An 11,739-nucleotide genomic window follows, 5' to 3' on the forward strand; every position below is an offset into this window, starting at 1 on the left:
CATATCAATCTATCATCTTTGTTGTCTCTAGGAACTTTAGCTGAGAGAGCAATTTGAAGGAACTTGAGCCCCGGACATTGCTGGCTAAAATCGATCTAGTTCTCATTTCTCCAGTAATCTCTTACCAGCTCACCAAACCTGCTTTTGAACCAATCTTTCCAATCTTTAAGGATTGGAACTTCCTCCAGGGGTTTGTCCAAAATCCATCTATCTTCCCAAAATCTTATTCTCCTCCCATCCCCAAGGTTCCAAGTTCGACCAGCAGTAGCTCAGCTTTTAGCAGATTGAACAGCATTCCATATAGCCGAACCTTCAACAATAAAAGAATCATCTAGGAATTATTCCTCAGAAGGTTGCATATAGAGATATTTGTTTTTCCAGATTGAGTTCCATTCTCTTTCCTCCCCTTTCATTCTCCATATTTGTTTGGCTAATAAAACTTTATTCATAGTACCAATATTCCTTAAGCCCAACCCACCTGAGGCCTTAGGGGAACATATTTTATTCCAAGCAATAAGGGGAATTCTATTTTTGACTTCCACCCCCGACCAAAGAAACTTTTTTTGGATTCTTTCAATGGCTTCCGTGAACTTTGTGGGGATTTTGAGCAAACTGAGAGCATAAACAGGAAGGTTTTGGAGAGTGGCTTCAAGCAAAGTAATTTTGCCCGCTTGACTAAGGATAGCCCCTTTCCAACCAGCAAGTTTCGAGTTAAGTTTGTCCACCAGCTTATTCCAGAAGGAATCCTCGGGCTTGAAACACAGAGGAAGCCCCAGATAAGTAGAGGGAAGCTCAGAAATTTTGCAGCCAAGAATTCTTTCAATTCTTAGTTGCCTTTGGACCGGGGTATTGATGAAAAATAGAGAACTTTTATCCCAGTTAATTTTTTGACCAGAGGCAGATTCATAAGTATTCAAGACATTCTTCATATTTTTAGCTTCCAGAATGCTAGCTTCCCCTATAGTGATATATATATATATATATATATATATATATATATATATATATATATATATATATATATATATATATATATATTTGTTAACTCTACTTCTACTTATATATATATTCATTCACTCAAGCTCTATTTAAATATTGGATTCAAAATTGTACTATTATAAATTTATATTCCTTTAAGTGTTCGGTAGTGCAGAGATTATAGTAAATGTAGGCTCCTACCCTCATCTTCCATATGGACTGTCTATTTTTTTGGTCATAAAGCCGCTCCAGAAGTTCTGTGGTTAAAAAGTGATGTTCTCTCCATGTTGTCTATTAATTATAATGCTGGCAAAGTTGGTTTGTTTCTGTTGAAGGCAACGGGTCCTCCATCCATTTACAGGTATTTGTAGTTCCACGTAGAGTGAATACAAAACGGGCTTCTATTTGATATGCCTCAAGCAGCTTCCTCGCACCTTCCTAGCCTATTCTTAACCACTAAAACATCCTGCATTCTATTCGGTACCCAATAGATTTTTTTCATGGAAATATTATTTAACGGTAGAGAGACTGATAGAGGAGTACCAAGGATTAGAGTAGTTGATAGTAGTGGAGGAGGATAGTTCTTAAGTTTGCAGAATAGGAGAATCCTATTTCTTTAGGAATACATCAAAGATATCTTCCATCTTGGATGTTGATGAGTCTATCATTGAGCACAATTGGTATTACGGTTGTCTCTTCAGTCTCAAGAAAAGCACTAACACTGGAGCAGTTTTTAGTACTAGCGTACATGACAATGAGCATAGTAACGTAGATAGGAAATATCATGACATGGGATGCTTGGGTTTTTCATCATCAGCAATGTCATGATATTTCCTATCTACGTTACTATGCTCATTGTCACGTACGCCAGTACTAAAAACTGATTGAGTGTTAATGCTTTTCTTAGGACTGAAGAGACAACCATAATACCAATTTCCCTCAATGATAGAGTAATCAACATCCAAGATTGAAGACATATTTGATATATTCCTAACGAAATATGTTTCTCCTATTTTGCAAACTTAAAGAACTATCTTTCTCCACTACTATCGACTACTTCTAAGCCTTGGCATTCCTCTATCTGACTCTTTACCGTTAAATAGTATTTGAATGGAAAAAGTTTGTTGGCTATTGAATAGAAGGCGGGATGTTTTAGTCGTTGAGAATAGCCTAAGGAAGGTGGGAGGGAAGCTGCTTGAGGCATATCAGTTTGAAGGTAAGTTAGAAGCTCATTTTGTACTTTAGTAATGACAATCTAGTACCTGCAAGTACAACCAAAAGCTTTCAATTATGAACGGCAAGATTGCAATGCCCACACCTGTAATATGAGGAGGGTGGGTCCATCCATTGCATTCGACATATAAGTAATAGAGAAAGGAAGGTTCGTAGGAAAACTCCTCAAGGAGGAGAGAACATCATAACCAGAAATGTATGCATCAGCTATTATGACAGAAAACAGACACTCCACATGGAAGATGAGGATAGGAGTATATGTAATGATTCAGCTTTGATGATAAGCTACATTAGATTTTTTAATCTTAAAAACTTTTTTGGGGTTTCCTCTTTTAACCTGATAAGTACATGTCACATTGATCATAACATATTATTTAATTTTAGTATATTTTATTTACTATTTGCATTAGATTGAGGATAGTAATTCAATTTATAAAATATGGTACTTTATATGTTGTAATAAAATAATTTTATAAATTTTTTAATATTTTTTATTGTAAAATAACTTTTAAATGGTTTAATTTTTTAATGAGTCTTTTTAATTTTATAATATTTTCAAATTCAACATATTTTCTAAAATAACAAAAAATAATATAACATAGAATTTGTTCAATAAAATTAAAACTATTATTAACATTTTTTCTAAACTAAATTTCCATATAATACTAATTTCCATATAATACTAACTCTAACCCTAATTGAGCCTTAATAGTAACACTAACCCAAATTTATCTTATAATGGACACTTTATTTTTACCAAACCTTAATGTTAACATTAAGCTAACTTTAACCCTAATCCTAACTACAATCAAAAGATAATACATATTATTTAATTTTGATATATATTATTCAATTTTTATTGTAAAATAATTCTAAAATTATTTAATTTTTCAAAAAAACTAAAAAATTTAATAACTCTTTTTTTAATTTATAATATTATTAAATATGACATTTTAATATTTTTTTGTAAATTGACAACAAATAATATAATAGGTACAACTTGAATTGCTCTAATGATAGAGAACTTGCACTTTTAAAAGAGAGGTCACAAGTTTTTTAATTTAATAATATTATTAAATATAATATCAAGATATATATATATATATATATATATATATCTATATATATATATATATATATATATATATATATATATATATATATATATATATCAGAATGACAACAAATAATATTACTAAGAATAAGTCTTATAAACTACCTCTACATACAATGTTTTTAATTTATAATATTATTAAATATGACATTTTAATATTTTTTTGTAAATTGACAACAAATAATATAATAGGTACAACTTGAATTGCTCTAATGATAGAGAACTTGCACTTTTAAAAGAGAGGTCACAAGTTTTTTAATTTAATAATATTATTAAATATAATATCAAGATATATATATATATATATATATATCAGAATGACAACAAATAATATTACTAAGAATAAGTCTTATAAACTACCTCTACATACAATGTTTGCAGTTATTAGCCATCATTATACACAACTAAGCATCTTGACGAAGAATCTTAGACAATTTGTGTTATAAGGACAAGGGTTTGAATCAAATCCATACAATTGAATTATGCATGGTCAACGTGAAATAAATCTTGTAATATTAGAGCACATGGTAGTAATAGGAAAAATATCATCATCATATAGTACTTAAGCAAAAGACTTAATATGGCTCTAGGAAATGTCCCACCATAATATAATTCAATGATATTGATATCACAATCACATTATTATATGAAATCCTTCTCAATAAAAACATAGAGCGCATCTACAAGACTAAATTACAATCACTTGAATTTTGGAACATACGGAATAGTGATTATAAACTTTCTTTAAGCATGATTAATGCCTCGGTCATACTCAAGATAATTAGGAACAATATATCCATCAAATCAACATATCAAGATATACATTTGAAAATGTTATTAGTAATAATCTTAACATGCTGGTTTCATTTACCTTATGATGCAACCTAATATTCTTTAAAAGTCTAGTTCACAAATTAGATAGTATTCACACTTTAAATTTATGATAAATGTGCCCTCAATGGTTGACAATAAGTGATTCTATATAATAGCAAAAGGCTTTTATACTTTGATTCCAATGGTCATAAGATGAAGAAACATTTCAACCAACACATCTTTCAAAATCCAACATTATGAAACTAGCAAGCAACCTAGCATTGTAATAATAGTGATTTCAAACTCAACAAGGACCTCATAGATAATTAAAGGGTATGGTTTTTTTCACAATCTACTATAATAATACAACTAATCTATCAATAGTTTACCATCTAACTAGTATAACTTATGCATTCCTATGAAAGTAATGATATAATAACATTTTTACCTTCAAAATGTAGATACATCACACTATGAAGTTTCTATTTAAATTTATATCTTACAACCTAAAATGTACAAGTTATAAATAAAAATATTAATGTGTAATCTCATAGTTCCACAATGTCTCAAACCCTCCCTCCATTATGTTACATCCAAGTATAGTATACATCTTGTAAATGTGTTCAATTAACTATATCATGCTAGCAACATCACAAAGGTCAATGTTAATAGTAATTTGTAATATTTTAAACATTCATTCATCTTTATGCTTAAACTCAAACAACTCATAATTAATGTTGGAAAAAATCTTAAAATATATTTTTTGTGAAACACTATGTCAATTATTTTGACATGAGATATCTTCAATGAAATAATAGGAAGATGTTGAAGTATATAGATGTACATGACGATAGCATTATGTTCAACTTATTTCTAGGGTTCATACATTCTTGATTGTTGCTTTAGGTAGTCTAGGTCTTGGGTTTAACTCCTTCTTTGCATGATATGGTTGAGAGTCTATTGCACATTACTTCAAAAGTTATAGAAAAGGCTCACCTTATAAAGAGATAATCTTTGGATCACTAGACAAAAATCCCAATTACTCTAAATAAAAATAAAAATAAAAAATAATAATACTAAATTGATGAACTCCAACCCTTTTGATCCTTTGCGCCACTATATGTGTTGTGATTTTCACCATCTTTTATCCTTAAACTAGCATTGGTTGAGGTAGGATGAATTAAAGTTTGGCTCTCTTAAGAAGAAGAGAAACAATATTGTCTATGACAAGAATCAAAACAATAGTGTCATATGGATAGTATAAAACCTCATACACCCCATGGTTTATCTTCATTCTATTCCCATCTGTCTTGTGATGTCTTACAAAACTCAAAAGAAAAGCTACTCAAACCTATCCTTGCATAGATTCGATTTATACAAGAAAGTAACTCTTTATATCCTGATAGAGATAATGTCCAATTTCTCTTAGTATCTGCAACAACTTATATAACACATTATGAAATTTTAGATTTATTATATATTTTGAAATTGTTTGTTCACAAGTAACAAGACTTTTCTTCTTCTTAGCCATTTATATTGACATGAAATTGATTTTTTTGAAACTACCAAGTAATGTTAGACTAAGGTTTTATGTTTGATATATTTCCAATTAATTCTAATACAATCTAGAATAGTTAAGAAAGATCTTTAAATTTGTATCAGCTATGAGACATTTCTCTTTTCAAAAATAACACTAGTTATGTGATGCAAAGCATCCACGCACATACCCAACTAAGGGAGATCTTTCTCCCAACTCACCTATCTAATTAGGTGTCAACCCCTCACTTGCTCACAAGATCCCTCATAAGGTCATTGGGTGCTCACAAGGCCTCAGTGCCCCAAAACACACCCATGTTCATCAACACTTCCCCAACCATTGACACACCCTCAAATAGATAAAACCAACATAACTAGACCCCAATCCAAACTTTCCAACACTCACTCACCACCAACACTCTTTTGATAACCACTCACTCAATACCATCTTCAATTAGGACTTCTATTTGTCTTGGATACAACTCCTAATGCCAAGTAAATACTCACCATTCCAAGGTATTGCATGACACTTCAAGGGGACTCTTTTTCATAGCCCAAACTCCAGGATTTACCCTCCCATCCACCCTATAACACATGAAGAAACCTACTATTGCAACACTACCCTACTATGACAGTCACAACTTATTTAGGAGAGTAAAGTGACTTGGATCATTCTTTGTTTATAGGATTCCAAACACTAAAAATGACACTAAAGGACTCCTACATTTCCTCCACCACCATCAAACTCAACACCAACCAACCTTTCAACTTTGCAAAGTACAGTGATTTCAATTTACTACCAAACTGTGATAGTCCACACCAACTTGAGTACAATCATGACATCTTCCTATTTTTTTTGTTACTTTGACTTGAAAACCCTTTGAGAATTTTTGTGGCACCATCACACACCTCTCACTTCATTCCTCAATCCTTTGGGGGTTCAACTTTGCATTCACACCATCCAGACTCATTAATTCATTGTTCTGTCAGACTGAGACACACTGAAATCAATACTTCTCTCCCATTTTGCACATACCATCTCTATTATGGATCCCTGCAAATAATAAGGCATAAAATCACATATGTACAAAGGATTTTCCACCCATTTGTGGGGTTATTTAACTTGGAAATAAAACAAAAATCATTATTGTATAGTCACTGATTATCCTAAGTTAGGGTATGAAAAACTTTCACAAAAATTGATATATCTTTGTCAAAATTTAATGAAATTAAATGAGACAAAAGGAAAATCTTAGGAAATTCACTCCTTGATCATATCCAATGGTTTCTAAAGGTAGATGAATGAGATATCATAGAGAAAAACACCAAAATACAGACTGTTATGTCTGAGAATTACAAGAAATGTGCAAGGAACTCCAAGATTTTTATTGATTTTCTTTTCAAAAGCATATCAACCCCTTTTTTGGTCATGAGAAGGACCTATTTAAATTACTCAAAGGCCTCTCAATGTCTATAACCACTTTTTGAACCAATATCACTAATAAACACCTGATTACCCTTACAAACACAAAAGTTGTTTTGATAATTTTTGTCAACATTGACAAGTTTTCTAGAATAGGACATAAACCCAACCTAAAACCATTATGACTAAAAATTGATAAAAATAATCCAAAATAGATCTAAAATTCCCTTATACACCATTGAATCACCACATTAGACCCATTGACACATATTCCCCACAAAATGACAATTTTGACAATTGTGACAAATTTTATCAACATGACTCCTACTGAGACTCCACGTACAAACTAATGGTCTTAATGACCTTATTACATCACATATGGTCTTTCAAGACCTTATTTACCACTTTAACTCTTAAAAACACATGGGTTTCATAATTTGCCTCATAGAGGCTTGATGACAACTTAGGTGCTCCTGCACCATTATGGCAATGAAAAAAGTGCAAGATATCCATACTTGGAGAGATAGGGATAAGAACCCAAAGAAGTTATGGTGATTAAATTCATAAAATGAATATTTAAAAACCCATCTCAATTATAATCCACACTCAATCATGCTCTCATAGCAACTCACATCCTTTTCCTCCACAAACTCCAATTTGAAAATGACATCTGCATCCAACTCCATTGTACTGATAATCCCATCTCCATTTTGATCAAACATATTAGTATTCTCATTATGACTTAGATTAGCACTAAAAATTTCATCAACATTAATTATTTTCTTTGGACTGAAGAAATTACCATAATACCCACACCCATCAATGTCATACTTTTTAAAATCCAAGATTGAAGACATCTTTGATAAATTCAAGTATTTTGTTTCTCCTATTCTCCAAACTTATGGAATATTGTTCTTCTTTACTATCAACTCCTCCAGGCTTTGAATTTCTCGTTCACCCTCTGTACTCTTAAATAAGAAATAAATGAGAAAGAAATGATAATAAATACATAGAAGCCAAAAAGTTTGGTGGTTGAGAACACACAAGGTAGTAGGAAGCTGCTTGAGACATACAAATTTCAATTTTGTACGCTCATATTTTTTTGATAGGCATAAATGACTTGAGGGGATTATATATAGAATTTTGAGAATAAACGACTCTTTTATTTGTTGTTATATTCTACCTTTGCACAAGTGGACTAAATGACAAAGATTTGTTTGTTTTCCACCAATTTAGAGTACATTCTTTCCTAGTCTATTACTTAATATCCTTGAGAAAAAGTGAAGCTTATTTCATCAACAAATGTGGCCCACAATATTTGGACTCTTTTATTTGCACTTTCACAATCTTTCAGCCTCCATGTGATATACATGTGAAGATTTTAATGGAAAGAGAAGAAATTATAAGTTGATCCTCAATGAAATGAATTAGTGAAATATATATTTGAATTCATTTTTACAAACGGAAAAATATTATGTTTATTTATAGTTTATATAGTCTATTAGAATATGTTTTAGGATTTTTATTTGTTATTAGAGTGTTCTATCAATTGAAATATTGACCCTTCATGACCAGTCTATTGTTGGTCTCGATGTGTCTATTTTAAACACTCATCTTTAAGCCACACTATAGATGCTTGGGACTCCTAACTTGGCTTTGATACCACATGTTGAGCTACAACTCATATGCATCAATTAGGATATGAACCTAGGACTTTCTATTTGCTTCTAGAGTGCTCTAAAAAATAAGCTACCGACCTTGTTATCTTCCTCTAGTCCTTTTTTTTTTTTTTTTATCCATAGGGCTCCTTGACAAGTGTTGTATGGAGCACTCTTAGGAGTTTGAGAGAAAATGTTGCCTCTTCTTATCTCTCCATAGAATTTGAGCCCCACAAACGACTTTTGATGCCACATTTTTTATAGATCAGTATGATTTGGGTAGGATAATTGCTCTCAAAATTCCACCTCATATGTACTTATCAACATTCAATTTTTGCAGCTCCATTCTACTCCTACTAGTTTTTATCCTATTTTTGTTCCTCTTTGGCACGTGGTTGTTGTTTCACAACAACTTGTTGTGGCTCTACATCAACACTCTTCCACTACTACTGATTGTAGCTCTATGGAGTCACTCTTGTTTGTTCTTTCTCTTGATAATCTCAATGTTTGTATTTTCTGGACTATGGTTCATTGTAGGCGGAAGGGGAGGTCCTCCCATGCTCTAACCCCTCCTGGGCAAGGTTTTGGTGTTTCTACCCATCCTTGTGGTGGTTCGGGGTTGTCTTTGGTTTGACAGGTGTCTGTTTGCCTATTTGATCGAGTTGTCTAGGGGCTTGCCCCTATGGATAGTCTCTATCACTGCCCTGTGGGTTGTTGTATTAAGGGTCAGCATTGTTTTGCTGTTTTAAATATAAAAAACATTCAATTTTTATTTACTTTAAAAGTTCTAGGTAAATTTTAAAAAATAGATATCTTTTTTATGAGGCAATGTGAAAAGGATATCTTTTGGATATCCTTCAGTCTTTGGCTCTTAGTCGAAGAGGTTTTAGCCTAAACCTTACAGTGCTCTTATATGAAATAGCTAAAATGAATTTGTGGATGAAAAATCCCCCATCAAAAAAGCCCTTCCATCTTGCATTTGAGATCTAATGCTATCACTCATGTTAAATATTTGCAAGATATTGCCAAACATATGTACAAGTCATGAAGTAATAGTAGAGCATATGAAAATTTAAAAATATTGTATTTTTTTTTTTTAAATTTACATTGACATAGCAATATTGTTTCTCATTTCATAAGATTATAGGATGAGTTAAGTGAAAAATTGGTTAAATAATATATTTAGAGGAAAAGGAGATCATATCGCCATGCTTGAATAATTGCCCACTATAAATAGATTATCAATAGAGGTTGTCTCTAATTTTAAGAATACATTTCATAAAACTTGAAATCAAATTCCCTTTGAGATGAGACCTCCTTCACAAATATTAATGCCTTTAGTTCTTAAATCTGTATGATAATTCAAAATTGATCATAAGACAAGTAAGGGCATAATGTTTGTCAAAGAACTCCTTGATGAACACAAATAATCACCACATATTGGATATTTTTGAATCCATTTATGTTCTAAATCTTCAATTGATTTCTCGAAAATAAAATATAGAAGTAAATAGGATGGCCATGATTGGTTCTCAATTTGATCTAGTGGAAGACTTGCTGGCAATTGAAGATAATGTCAAATTGATCATGAGAACAATGTGTTGTCAAACTCTATGTCACATATGAATAGATCATGGCCTACGATTATGAAGGGCTGAAAGGCTATATCAAAGATATTATGCAATATAAATTTCAGCTTTGGGTTGAAACTAAGCCAATAAGACAAAAGATATTATTATACTAACTAGGATACAAATTATTTCAATTTCATAATCTTTATCTCCACTCAAAACACAAACTAACCAAAAACATAAACTAAATATAAAACATATAGGAGCCTATTTTTAAAATGTTAAAATCATTCAACAACACTAATAACTTTTTTGTAACTTTTTCAATCAATACATCAAAATACAAAACATATAGGAGCCTATTTTTAAAATGTTAAAATCATTCAACAACACTAATAACTTTTTTGTAACTTTTTCAATCAATACATCAAATGTTATTTGGTGTAAATTTTTCAACTAATCATCAAGCATTATTTATTGGAACTCATATTATTTTGCTATATAATTTGAAATGAAAATATCTAATCCAACAATTGAAGGTGATTTTTAGATACTTTATTTTAGAAAAATGATAATCTTATAAAAATTGCATGTTTCTTTATTAGTGAAGCGCAAGAACTCTAAATCATTGTTATGTTTATTCAAACATGAAATTGACTAAGATTTTATGTTTACATTATCTTCAACTATTTTATGCAACACGTGAATATATTTAAATATTCTAGTAATATGTTTAATTTCTATTATTTGAAGATTATTTTCAAGTTTCAATTAACGCCTCTACTAGGAGAACAAAAAAAGAAAGCGAAATATTGAACACTGGAAGACACAAAGTTGCTAGCTTGCTGGAAAAATTACAAAATTCTCTCTTACATATCATGGACATCCAATTTTGTATCAGCACTGCAGTTAATTTTTTATATCACTATCATTTGCAGTGAACTACAGACAATTGTGAACTCTTATAATATGTATAGTAGCCATAAAATCTATGCACTATAGTATTGAAACAACTTTGATGACACCAATGTTTGTGATGACTCAACATTGATGATGAGATCCATTAGATTTATTTTTTAGTAAAACTTTTGTGTGTTTTCCTCTTATAACCATCGCTTTATTATTTTTTATTGTAAATGTAGTGTCATAAAATTGCAACCCTAGCAATTTTAACCACATTTTAAGTCCTCACCTTGACGACAACATCTTCCTTCCCAACCGGGACTTCTCTTTGCATTTCCACCTTGAACCTCTCCTTGTTAAAGCCCTAAGATGACCTCAAGACCTTGTCTGGACCCCAAGATAGGGCAGGACAAGGGCGTGGTGCCCCTGACCCCCCCCCCCCCTCTTAGGATGGTCCCAAGATAGGTCCCTTTGGTCCTATCTGCATTTTGGGATTCCAAACTTCCCCAA

This window comes from Cryptomeria japonica, chromosome 7, assembly GCF_030272615.1.
Source record: "Cryptomeria japonica chromosome 7, Sugi_1.0, whole genome shotgun sequence".
In the NCBI taxonomy this organism is placed as follows: Eukaryota; Viridiplantae; Streptophyta; class Pinopsida; order Cupressales; family Cupressaceae; genus Cryptomeria; species Cryptomeria japonica.